General features: G+C 42.0%; 1 protein-coding gene across 8 annotated transcripts in view; it reads left to right on the plus strand.

Moving 5' to 3' along the window:
- The first annotated feature begins 464 nt into the window (after nucleotides 1–464).
- Nucleotides 465–13,494, plus strand: part of ARHGEF10L (Rho guanine nucleotide exchange factor 10 like) — a 104,286-nt gene continuing 91,256 nt past the window's right edge. For 3 of the 8 annotated variants that reach the window (XM_075605985.1, XM_075605982.1, XM_075605989.1), the window contains exon 1: nucleotides 4,355–4,758. The gene's annotated coding sequence lies outside the window, so the exon portion shown is untranslated. Of the gene's footprint in view, nucleotides 986–4,353; nucleotides 4,759–13,494 lie in introns of those variants that run through there. The other 5 variants (XM_075605988.1, XM_075605984.1, XM_075605991.1 and 2 more) reach the window with 5 other exon arrangements.

Here is a 13,494-nt window from a genome sequence, read left to right on the forward strand (position 1 = left end):
ATTTGCTTGTACATTCCTCACCAACCTGAGCCTTTGTTGCTGCAATAACACTTTGTCTGCTGGAGCACAACAAGGCATAGCATGCTGCAGGAGTCAAAGGGGTTTGTGAGGCTATAGACTTTAGAATGAACTGTATAAAGCCGCTGCGTTTTTCTAACTAAAGTGTAAGAGAATGAAGACCATATTTATTAAGTGCTGTTAAGCCCAGAGGCACCTTACAGCCCATTCCTTTGAATGACTCATAAATTGCCTAACAGTCTTTAGCACGGCTTAGTAAACATGGGTATCAGAATGCTACCAGTGAGGACAACTTTATCTCTTGATAGCAGAAAGGCAAAATGTATTTTGCAGGTGCCAGTTTGAATTGAGGGAGTGGTGCTGTGGCTATCATTACAGATTACACATGGCGCGTTTGCGAACTTGGTAAATACAATTTTACAAAAAGTCACAAAAAATGGCAAGCTTCGGTGAAAACAGCTCTGTATTCGTCAGCAATTACATTTTGCTCTCAACTTGGCGTTTTGGGGACAATTTGTGAAATGTGGCGTTCTTTTTCTTCTACTGGAGTTGGACAGCTTTGGCTGTTTTCTCACTGTTGTTGTCGAACTTCGCTAGTGCTGTGAAAGTTTGTTTTAAGTCCGCGTTGACGACTTTAGAAAACACTGACAAGGTGTGCGCTTAACTCCTTCAAACAACTCGCTGAAACATTCACAGGTTTCCCCCAGACCTGTCACATCTCAATCCCTGACAGCGCTGTCACTGCAGGGCGTGTTTCACTGGATTCTGTTGCCTGCACATGTTGCTACGCTCAAGGTAAACACACAAAGAGGAGGAACAGGTTGGAGTATTTCCACATAATAAAAAAAGCTGCTCCTGGATTATACCAGACAGTCCTCTAGTGTGCAACAAACCACTTGCTTCAACTACCGCAGAGAACGGAATATAGGCACATTGATACGATTGGAGGAGGACAGGAGCCCAAAGAGTAAGTTTTAACTGCTGTCTTGTTTACTGAGCCCTATAAGTGACTTTGTAGTGGACAAGAGAGAGTGGAACTGTGTGATGAATGGAGTTCTGCTCAATCCTGGGTCTCCCAGTACATGTTAGTATCAATGGTTATGGAGTCTTTATCTTGAACAACAGGAAATAGTTTATGAATTCCTCTCCTATCTGAGCATTCCACAGTATGTAGCTTTACAGAGGGAGTATTATCCTGCAGTATTTCAGAGGACATGAAGTGTGCGTCCTTCAAATTTTTATTTATAAAAATGTTTTACCAGGAAGTAATACATTGAGAGATACCTCTCGTTTTCAAATGAGGGGTGTGGCGGTGTGACTTTGGAGCATTAGGGGTAGAGGGAGAGCCAGTGTTTCCAGATTCTCACTGGTATTCACTGTTTTATCTAGGGGGTGTCTGTGCTAGTAATGTTCAGGGGGCTGGATAAGGGGCAGTATTAATGAGTGTCTATGTTATATAGGAGCTATACCTAGGGTGTATCTATACAATTAAAGTCTATAGGCTGTATTTAGGGAATCTCTATATTTAAGATGTTAATGGTCTGTTGATAACAACTCTTTGTGACTGACATGAGGCTGTATCTCAGAATTTCAGAAGGGTGTGTTGGGAGGGGTCTGTATCCAGGAAGCTGGGGGTTTCTTTTCTCCAGGTTGTCTGGGTTTCTAGAGGGTAGAAGGAAGGGGTCTGTACCCAGACAATATCCATATTTATTAGGGATAAGAAGGCAGCTGTGCCTATGACCATAGAGCCTCAGTAATTGTCAGTGAGAGGGCTGTTTCTATGTCAAGTGGTCCCAGGATGGAGTTACAAAGTACTTGTATTGTGGGAGAAAAGGGATTATATCTGCCATCAACCCTTAACAAGATAAAACTTAAAAGTATCACTTCTCGTTTTCATATATGTCCGGGGCACAAAAGTAGACCACATTATAAGTTACAGTTACAAACATGTTTAACGTGAGAAACGGCCACAGTCTTGAAATAAGTTAGACAGGAGGCAGTACAGAGAGACAGGTAAATTGTTGTAGAATTGGGGTGTTTGGTACCAGAAGCAACCGGAATTTTTATTGAACCTGGGAACTATAAGCAGGTTTCTGGCAGATCTAAGGAGATAAATGCTGTGTACAGTAGGGGTGAGAAGCCTGCTCAGATAATTAGGTAACTTGTCCAGAAAGTATTTGAAGGTGAGACAGGGAAGATGTACGTTGGGTCTGGACACAAGGGAAAGCCAACCTAGTCCAATTTAGGCTGTCACTGTGTGTGTGTGTGTGTGTGTGTGTGTGTGTGTGTGTGTGTGTGTGTGTGTGTGTGTGTGTGTGTGTGTGTGTGTGTGTGTGTGTGTGTGTGTGTGTGTGTGTGTGTGTGTGTGTGTGTGTGTGTGTGTGTGTGTATATATATAAAGTACACCCGGTTTGAAATAGATTTTGGATGTCAGTTTGTTAACATGCAAACTAAATGTTAGATGGAACTGAAGCCACATACCTACATATTTAAAACTAGAAACTGGGGTAAGATTAGTTTTACAGTTGGTTCTGATCAGTAGCTCTGTCATGGGACGGTTTTCAAATGTTGCCTTATGCCCAAGTACAGTACAGTACCATAATTACTGTTTTGTCAGTGTTTAAACACAGTGTTTTGAGTGTCCCAGTTTACCTGCATTGTAAAACCAGATTGCAGGACATTTTCAAGGTCAGAGAGGCAGGTGCTGCTTGCATACACGGCTGAAGGAGTGGCTCAGTGAGTGAAGACACTGACTGATTACAACAATGAACACTGAGTTTGAATCAGGGGAGGCCTGGTTCAAATCGCAGTGTCAGCTCCTTGTGACCTTAGGCAAATCACCTTATGGCACCAAACTGATAGTTTGTAACATCTACAGGGCAGGGACTGTGTGTGTAAAAAAAATCTATGTATAAGGCCTCGTTCAGGGTGCAGGCTTCGGAGGGAGGACGTGCTGCCGTGCGAGCTGCCGTGGGACACAATGTATTCAAATTGAATACTGGTTGTCAGGGTAGCAGCTGCCCTGTCTCCGAAGTACGAAGTTGACACTAGCTACAGTTTCAATAAACAAAAAATTCGGTTTTTGAAGCTGCAGCAGCGTCACTGGGACCTAGGCAGCCAATTAAATCATTCTTGCGAATGATTTCATGACTGCAACTTGGATCCCTAACCTCACGTCTGTAGCCCCGCCCCCTCCCCGCCTCCTCAACTCCTGAAAAAGTCTGCTGGGAGGATGAACACACATCGCCCAGCAGACTGCCGCCCGCCCTCGCGAACGCCCGCCCTCCAACTCCTGCCTCTGGCACCCTGAACGAGGCCTACTACTGCTTACCGCACCCTATATTGTAATTGTGAAGCCCCATGAATTGCATGTGGACAAAAGTGCTGTATGAAATACAAGTTATTATTATGATGGTATCATCAGCATACATATGCAAAGTAGTTGTAATATAAACTGTGAGCAGGTTATTTATAAAGATAAAGCCAGAAAAAAGTGAAGACCTCATAACAGAGCATTGGGGCTTTGTTTAAAGTCACAGCTCTTAAAGCTGCAGTCCAAGCAAAATCCTGCATGTTTTTTTTTTTTTTTTTATATATTCTGTATATAAATCAGTTCTGTACTATGAGAAAGTACTTGTAGCATTTAAAAAAAAAAAAAAGACAACACTAGATGACATTTTTAATGTAACAAGCATTTTTTGTTTCTATAGCAACCATTTACAAAGTCACATCCCCTTCCTCTTCTGAAACAGACTCTGGCACACTCCTTTTTGAGTCCTGCCCTCTCTCTAGCAGTGCAACAATTGTATCTAGTGACTGCCTGGTCACATGATCTTCCCCACAGAACTTTGCATCTTTGGTCCTCTTCTGCTGCACTGTCAGCCATTTAGTGAACCCCTGAGCCGAATCTTCGCTGATCGATCACAGGAGAACATATCGATCAGCAACTTATCTAATTACTTATCATTGTGTGGATTGTATTGATGCACATATTAAAGGGAAAATAAAATAAAATAAAAAACTGGCAGCTTGGACAGCCGCTTTAAAAGCTTGTCTTATTCTGTTAGTCCAAATAAATGAAAAATGCAACATTAGTTTCTTCCAGTGAAGAACTTGCTGCTATCCGCTGCACAGTTTTTACGTGACGAATAATGAGAAGTCATAAATAAAAAATATAATAGAATGTGATAGCGCCTCTGTTAGACTAACGAAATAATATACTGGGAAAATGCTTGCAGGACAAATATACAGTGGGATAGCCTGGGAAAGCAGAAGTGTGAGCGAGGGGACAGAGGAATGAATGGATAGAGGGAGGGATTTAAATGTGACGTCAAGCTCAGCAGCCTGATCTGTGGGGTCCCAGACTGAATATTTACAGCCGGGGACATCAGGCCCTAGTGGCTTGCAGAAGGAAGCAGGACTCCCTGATTGGCTGCGTGGGATGCTGACAGCACTGAGAATGGGAGAGGGAAGGGCAGCTCCTACTGATTGTACAAGGAGTGAAAGAAGCATATTTGAGACAAAGGGGGAGCGAGAAACAGGGTCCTCTCCTGTTGGAGGCCTGATACTTCACCATATCCCTGGACCTTGTTGTTGCTGATCAGGTGGAGTATGGGTGTTGGTGTATGAGAGCAGCAGCACAGGACAGCTGATCTTGTTATAAAGGATGGGCAGCAGGAAATACTGCGTTATGTGCCACCTCCTTTGTACTATTACAACAAAGACTGAAGTGTAAAGTGGGTAAGTGACTCCACACTGCTTCTGTCTCCCTGCTGCTTTTGTCCTTCCCCTTCAATGGGCTTGTTCCAACCCTCTCCCCACTAATCACCCTATCCTGCGCCCAAGCATAGAAGAAGAGGGCTTTGTAACCTAGTAACCAGGTTCCTAACATTCAATTCCCTCAAACCCCCCCCCCACCACCACCCTCTCTCAAAAAGGGCTGTGACCCCCATATACCCGCCTTACGGGGGAGCAGCAAGATAATACAAATGTCTTTGTGCATATACATTTGCAGCACTTTAATATTTTGTCCTAGACCAGGGGTGGGCAACTCCAGTCCTCTAGGGGCCACCAACGGGTCAGGTTTTCAGGATATCCCTGCATCAGCACAGGTGGCTCAGTCTTTGACTGAGCCACTGATTGAGCCACCTGTGCTGACACAGGGATATCCTGAAAACCTGACCTGTTGGTGGCCTTTGAGGACTGGAGTTGCCCACCCCTGTCCAAGATCCACGTATTTACTAAGAGGTTAATCCAGTCCTAGTTTTAAGACGCACTCCCCAATCTCCGTCAGTGTAATGCATTCTGGTCCTTGTAGTTCCTTTATTTTTTGTTGGGCTCTCAAAGAGATGAAGTGGGAATGCCGTAAACTCAGAGAAAACTGGAGGGTCGTATGTGCAGAGATGAGGAATAACAATGTATTATATGTATGGTGTGAATATATAGGATGCACTGGTGTGTACTGACCAAGCTGTGAATGTGCGTTCAAGGGCACTACATACAGTACATGATGGTAGAAATATAGGCAATAATAAAATATTGTTTATGTGGCACTCTCTATATCTATTCTTGCAATGTTTATATATTGCAAAAACCTTTAAAAATGGTATCTAGTGAGCTTTGTTACTAAATGCACTGTGTTCTTGTTATGTGACACAGTAACACTACTTACAGTACTGCTGGCATATGGCATACACAGTGCTGCAGCATAGGATTGCAGTGCAGTATGGATTTATGTACAGGAGTTGGGGTGAAAGGAACTGAGTACATTAATAGTAAGGGTGCAGCAGGGAGCGATACAGCGGTGCAACAAATTAGCTATATGTTGTAGGTATGTGGGTGTGTACTGTATGAAGAGGCAGAGAGTGTGTGTGTTGTTGGGACTAGCACATTAATCTGATATTGAGAGGTATATACGGCACATCCCATCTCAGGTGCAGTGACTGAGCCCTGGTTGAATCTGCACATTTCTACATGGGATGAAGAAGTGCTCGGCTGCTGTAAGGAGCAGACTGCGAGATTATTCAGGACTATCACAATGGGATCTGCTGCATTATTCAACGAGATAAATCAATGTGCAAAATCTCATCTGAATATATCAGCCTCTCTAGTTAGAAGCAGAACATGCCCTTGGCTGGGAAACACTTGTTCTCCCTAAATACAGCAATCATTAAGTACATATTTGCAATTCCTAAAATATCTATCTCTTACACACTCATACATGTACTATATATATATATATATATATATATATATATATATATATATATATATATATATATATGTGTGTAAAAAATACAAGAGCGCACAGAAACACTCCTTGTAGTGTAGATCAGGGGAGCGCAATCTTTTTTCCCTGCGCCCCCTGCCGGCTGCTGCCCTCTTTCTGCGCCCCTTCTCCCTCTTACCTCGGCTCCGGCGTCGGCGTCATGACGTCACGTTACCATGGTGACGCGTCTCCGGAGCCAAGGTAAGTGCAGTTTACAGAAGCCTTCGACGCTTCCCCAGTACTTCATTTAAGTGCCTTCGGGAAGCGCATGGGGCCTCTGTAAACCCTGTGTCGTCGTCCCCCGCAGACAATCTCACGCGCCCCCCAGTTTGCTCACCGCTTGTGTAGATAATAGGATAATATGCACTCACCCATTACATATGCACTCACCCATTACATATGCACTCACCCATTACATATGCACTCACCCATTACATATGCACTCACCCATTACATATGCACTCACCCATTGCATATGCACTCACCCATTGCATATGCACTCACCCATTACATATGCACTCACCCATTACATATGCACTCACCCATTACATATGCACTCACCCATTACATATGCACTCACCCCTTACATATGTACTCACCCATTACATATGCACTCACCCATTACATATGCACTCACCCATTACATATGCACTCACCCATTACATATGCACTCACCCATTACATATGCACTCACCCCTTACATATGCACTCTCTCATTACATATGCACTCTCTCATTACATATGCACTCACCCATTACATATGCACTCACCCATTACATATGCACTCACCCATTACATATGCACTCACCCATTACATATGCACTCACCCCTTACATATGCACTCACCCATTACATATGCACTCACCCATTACATATGCACTCACCCATTACATATGCACTCACCCATTACATATGCACTCACCCCTTACATATGCACTCTCTCATTACATATGCACTCTCTCATTACATATGCACTCTCTCATTACATATGCACTCACCCATTACATATGCACTCACCCCTTACATATGCACTCACCCATTACATATGCACTCACCCATTACATATGCACTCACCCCTTACATATGCACTCACCCATTACATATGCACTCACCCATTACATATGCACTCACCCATTACATATGCACTCACCCATTACATATGCACTCACCCATTACATATGCACTCACCCATTACATTCTTGATATAAAAGCAAATCGGGCTCAGTCGAGCCACCGGTTGGTGCGTGATCAGCAGATCTCCATGATCAAGCCACGTGCTGTGCAAACCATCTGATCACTTTCTCCTTAGTGCCGGCGGATGCTTCCGCGTGGGAGAAGTCACTTCCAGTCCATTGGAAAAGGGGACCGCCACTGATTTCCATCCTACGCGTTTTGTGATCCTTGATCATCAAAGATCCAAAACGCGCAGGGCGGAAATCAGCGTCGGCCCCCTTTTCAGGCAGACCTGTGTCTGTATACAGTATGAGTGTGTAAAATATATATATATAACATGTATATGCCTACATCATATATCTGAACAGCAATAAATAATTGAGCCTTAAATAAAGAAATATGGTTGAAAGGTAAATTAGCCACTCCTAGTTAGTGGAAAACAAATACATAATACCTGTACCCCTCCCTTTAGGAGTATTCAGATGGTAAAAAGATTGGCCTTACATTTTTAGCAAATAAAGGTACAATTCCGGCGCTCCTCCCAAATTGGCTTCTAATTTCCGAGTGACATTTTTACATTTAGAACCCAAGTCTGTGTAACAAAAGGAGCAATTTGATGAGAAGTGGCGACCAAATTACTCCTTTGCTAGACAGACAGGTTCTGATTGTAAAAATGTCACAAGTAAATTACAAGCTAATTTAGGAGGAGCGCCGGAATTGTAGTCCTAGTTAGGATTCCATAACCGTTCCTAATGTAATCATTTCCATATGAAGGAACTAAAAATAGACCCTATATACAGTATATAGGCACAAACTGATGAAGTCAGCACTCAAAGGTCTGTATGAAGAATAGGTGATTTTGATTCAATTGATTGAATAAAAATCAAGTATTTGTCTTCATAAAGACCTGTAAGTGCCGACTTGTTCCTCTATTGAATCACTTTCTCGTGCACCCGGGCAAGTTAACTTTGATGTTGGAGTGCATCCACAGTAATATATATATATATATATATATATATATATATATATATATATATATATATATATATATATATATATATATATATATATATATATATATATATATATATACAGTGGTTGACAAATCACCAAAAAATCTACTCGCCACACAAAAAAATCTACTCGCCACCTAGTACCAAACGTGTGCTGCTTGGGCCAATATTTACTAGCCCGGGGGTTAAATCCACTCGCCCGGGGCGAGCAAATGTATAGGTTTGTCGAACACTGTATATATATATATATATATATATATATATATTTATATTGTGGCAACGGCTCTCTTTATGTAGCACTGCCGTTTACCCAGGCTCTTCGCGACACAGTCTTCTAGGGTTTAATTTGTAGAAAAGTGGGACAAACACACACAGGAGACACTCAGCCCTCAACCTTCAGTGGTTTATTTTTTCATTAGTGACACTGAACATTTTTAACACCGACACTTTAAGAAACAAAAGAAATCATAAAAGGAAATATCTACTCCTGTCAGGTGTCTAACTCACATGCATATCCCTATCCCTATCTGCAATGTTGGCAGGGTAAGCCATTTACCAACTTTAAATAATACACAGAGATAATATTGAGTCCTTAACTGTCAGGTGGGGACAGCGTCCCAATAGATCCTCAGATGCTGCAAGACATGGGGGGCTGGCTACCCTGAACTGGATACTGGGGAGCAGCAGTTTCCTCCCAGCTTCCAGGCCCTAAGAGAGAGAGTGAAGCAGCAAACCTAACTGCACTATATTCCTGTTCCTTAATTAGGAGAGCAGGTGAGGGAAACCAGAACCATTGTAAAGTCTGGTATGGATTTCCTATCCACCAGCCTTAGTGACTGTGAATCTGTGGGGCAGATCACAGCCACACTATGGGCCTCATGCAGAGAGCAGCGCTATTTAAAATTGGAGAGGGGAATAAAAAGTAGGTTTAATGGAGAGTTTTATTCTCCATATGCAGAAATGGGCGAAATCCGCTATTTTTAGCATTACTGCATGCGGAGAATTGTAAATGAGGAGATGCGCGCAGCTGAAAGCCGGTGAGCTCCTGCTTCTTGCCAACTTTAGTTGGCGGAGAAAATTGAAGAAAATCGCGCCAAAACAGCCGCTAGATGGCGAGCGCGCCTTTCTGAATTCGGATATTTTTCAGACTGGCGAGATGTAGTTTCTCGCCAGCCGCGCGGCGAGATTTTCAAATAGAAAAAAAAAAAGTGGCGCGTTTTTCCTACCTCTCCATTTTCAGCTGTTTTTTGCGCGATTTTCTCCGGAAAATGGCGAGATTTTAAATAGCGCTGCTCTCTACATGAGGCCCTATGTCTGCACTTTCTTCTATAAATCAGACAGAAAGCTGCCCACTATCCTGGGACTATGTCAATATATATATATATATATATACAGTGGTCGACAAATCACCAAAAAATCTACTCGCCACCTAGTACCACACGTGTGCTGCTTGGGCCAATAGGAGCTCGCCACGATGTTAAATCCACTCGCCCGGGGCGAGCAAATGTATAGGTTTGTCGAACACTGTATATATATATATATATATATATATATATTTATATATGTGACATAGTCCCAGGATAGTGGGCAGCTTTGTCTGATTTATAGAGGAAATATATATATATATACACACACACACACACACACACACACACACACACACACACACACACATTTAGATACACACAAAGAGAAAGCACACACTTCATAGCGTAAAAAACTATAACACTTTTAATCTATTGGAGAAGAAGGATAAAGAACCTGCACTTGGAAACCAACTTTATACAGTGTGTGCAGGACTCTGGGCTTTGGTTTACCCTTGGTTCGGTCATGTTGAAGTCCTTCTGACCTTAGAACTGGGATCTTGAAATGGCCGCCACGATCAGAGAGGAATCGAACCCATGACCTTTCATATGCGAGTACAATACTGCGAAGTGCAATAGATGTTAAATTTGTTTATAGAGTCAGATTCATCCCACCAACCCTGTGGTGTAGCAGGTAGAGAATTTCTATATAAAATGTATTCACTGTTGGGCTGTCATTGGTCAGAGAGGGGTCATATGACCCTCCTCTACGTGAGTGCCGCCGCAGATCCGCGTTTTAGCAGATTGCGCTATAACAGGGTTGAGCTATATATATATATATATATATATATATATATATATATATATATATATATATATATATATATATATATATATATACAGTGGTTGACAATCCACCAAAAAATCTACTCGTCACACAAAAAAATCTTCTCGCCACCTAGTACCAAACGTATGCTGCTTGGGCCAATAGGAGCTCGCCACGATGTTAAATCCACTCGCCCGGGGCGAGCAAATGTATAGGTTTGTGGAACACTGTATATATATATATATATATATATATATATATATATATATATATTCAAAAACAATTACAGAAAACTTGATAGCAGGCACTCCAATTGCATCCCACATCAAATGAAAAGATAGCTAATTACTCAACCAGACTCTGATAAAATAGACACAGCACTGCAAGGTTGAATATCAAAATGTGATCTTTATCATCCAAAGTACAGAAGCCAACGTTTCGGTCCTCTCTGGGACCTTCCTCAGGATAGTGAGGAGGAAGAGAGAACCGAAATCTTAGAGCAGTGGTGCTCAACTCCAGGCCTCAAGCCCCCCCAACAGGTCAGGTTTTCAGGATATCCCAGCCTCAGCACCGATGTCTCAATCAGAGGCTGAGCCACCTACGCTGAAGTAGGGACCGATTGAGCCACTTGTGCTGAAGCAGGGACTGATTTAGCCACCTATGCTGAAGCAATGTCTGAGCCATCTGTGCTGATGCAAGGACTGATTGAGCCACCTGTGCTGATGCAAGGACTGATTGAACCACCTGTGCTGAAGCTGGAATATCCTGAAAACATGACCTGTTGGGGGAGACTTGAGAACTGGAGTTAAGAACCCCTGTGCTGGAGTATTTATATATGTATGTGTGTATATAAGTCATCCGGGAGTGTATTCGAATCAAAAACTGTCTTTTCTTGTTGCAATAAATTGGTGATAAGTCACATAAAACACACGTGTCTGAAAGCGGCAAACCCAAGCTGCCCGTTTTCCTTTTTATTTTTTCACCTAGTATTGAAGCTGAACCCCATTCATTTAAGCTCCGGTTCAGCTCAAGAAACCCCCTGCTTCAATCATATGTTAAAAAATAAAATAAAAAACAGGCCACTGGGAGGGCTGCTTTAAAATAGTAGGACATATGAGCTTTGTTGAACTGTGTTTGATTCATTTACAAGCCATAGTTTATCATTGGACTGTACTGTGCTTCTCTCGGGGGAATGATTGCAATTATGTATCTGAAAGTGTCCATACAAGTGAAAGAACTGCTTTAAAATATTAAAGCTGCAGTTCAAGCAATATCCTATATGAATTTATTTAATTATAAATCAGTTCTGTACTATGAGAAAATACTTGTAGCATAATATATATATATTATAATGTAACAAGCATTTTTTTCCCCTTTAGTAATCATTTACAAAGTCACATCCCCTTCCTCTTCTGGAACAGGCTCTGGCACACCCCTTTTAGAGCCCCGCCCTCTCTAGCAGTGCACCAATTGCATCTAGTGACTGTCTTGGGTCCTCTTCTGCTGCACCGACAGCCATTTAGTGAACCCCCGAGCCGAACCTTTGCAGATCGATCACAGGAGAACGGATCGATCGGCAACAAGCTAATCACTTGTCAATGTGTAGATTGTATGATGCACATATTAAAGGAATTTTTTTTTTAAATGGCAGCTTGAACTGCTGCTTTAAATGTAAGAAATATTACACAGACCAGTGCAAAAGTTGCTGCTCTGAGCAGATCTGACACAGGAATGCAGAATAACCTGGAGTATTTAGCAGTCACATCTGATGCGTCTTCACTGCAGTGCTTCACGTTTTGACAGAACACGTTTGGGAGGTTAATACAAACCAAACCTATGATCTGTAACTATTTCTCTGTTTCAGGCAACTTGAGTCATTATTAATTTATTTGTAATACTATGGCGGGTTAATCCGCCACCTTTCTTTTATTATTTATTTATTTATTTATTTTACTATCTGATATCGGATTAGATACGAACACGGTCCGTGGGTTGGATTTTACTTTAAATCGGACGTCGGATTATTTAAAATCCGACAAACCGAGCTTTTGTGGAGTTTAAATAATCCGCGCTAATAAAAGTTGGCACAATCCGAAATCGGATTCTCACACGCGGATCGGCTTTTGAATGAAAAGCCTGGGAAATTCTGGGAAGGGGATTTGGAGCAGTTCACCCATCTCTAGTAATGCGTTCACTCGTATGATGGATTCAAACAAATGTATAATGAGGGTGTCGAAAAAGTGGGCACATGCCACAGCCAATCAAAATTCCCCATTGAGGAGTACATTGTGCATCATAGTGTCATTCCCATCACTCATTGGCTAGTCGCTTGCATCATATTGAGTAGCCAAGTTAGTGGAAGAGTTGCTTATTGAACAGGAGAGAGTAACGTAAATGGTTCTGAACAGTACTATTTTGTCTATTGGCTGATTCAGAGGCTTGAAATGATATTCCTCGTAGTGCCAACAACGGGTTAGTGGTATAAATTATATTTCCAGTTTGAAAAGATGTTTAGAAAATGAAATGCAGTGGTCACTCTGCTATGTAACACTTTATAACAGTTTTAACATCTGATGAAAGAATGTACAGTATAAAGAATTGGGTGTGAGGTGCTGAAGGAGTGGATAAATAAAATAAAGACACTGACTGAATGCGACGATGCTGAGTGTGAAGCAGGGGAGTCTGGTTCAATTCCCTGTATCAGCTCCTCGTGATCTTGGGCAAGTCACTTTATCTCCCTGTACCTCAAGCACACAAAAAAAATAGATTGTAAGCTGTATGGTGCAAGAAAGTCTATGTGCAGTGCTGTGTACACTGTTAGCACTCTACAAGAAAGAAACATTTATTATAATAAAGCCTAATGCTGCACAAACACCTCCTATGGAATATACA

The sequence above is a fragment of the Ascaphus truei genome, chromosome 6 (assembly GCF_040206685.1).
Source record: "Ascaphus truei isolate aAscTru1 chromosome 6, aAscTru1.hap1, whole genome shotgun sequence".
In the NCBI taxonomy this organism is placed as follows: Eukaryota; Metazoa; Chordata; class Amphibia; order Anura; family Ascaphidae; genus Ascaphus; species Ascaphus truei.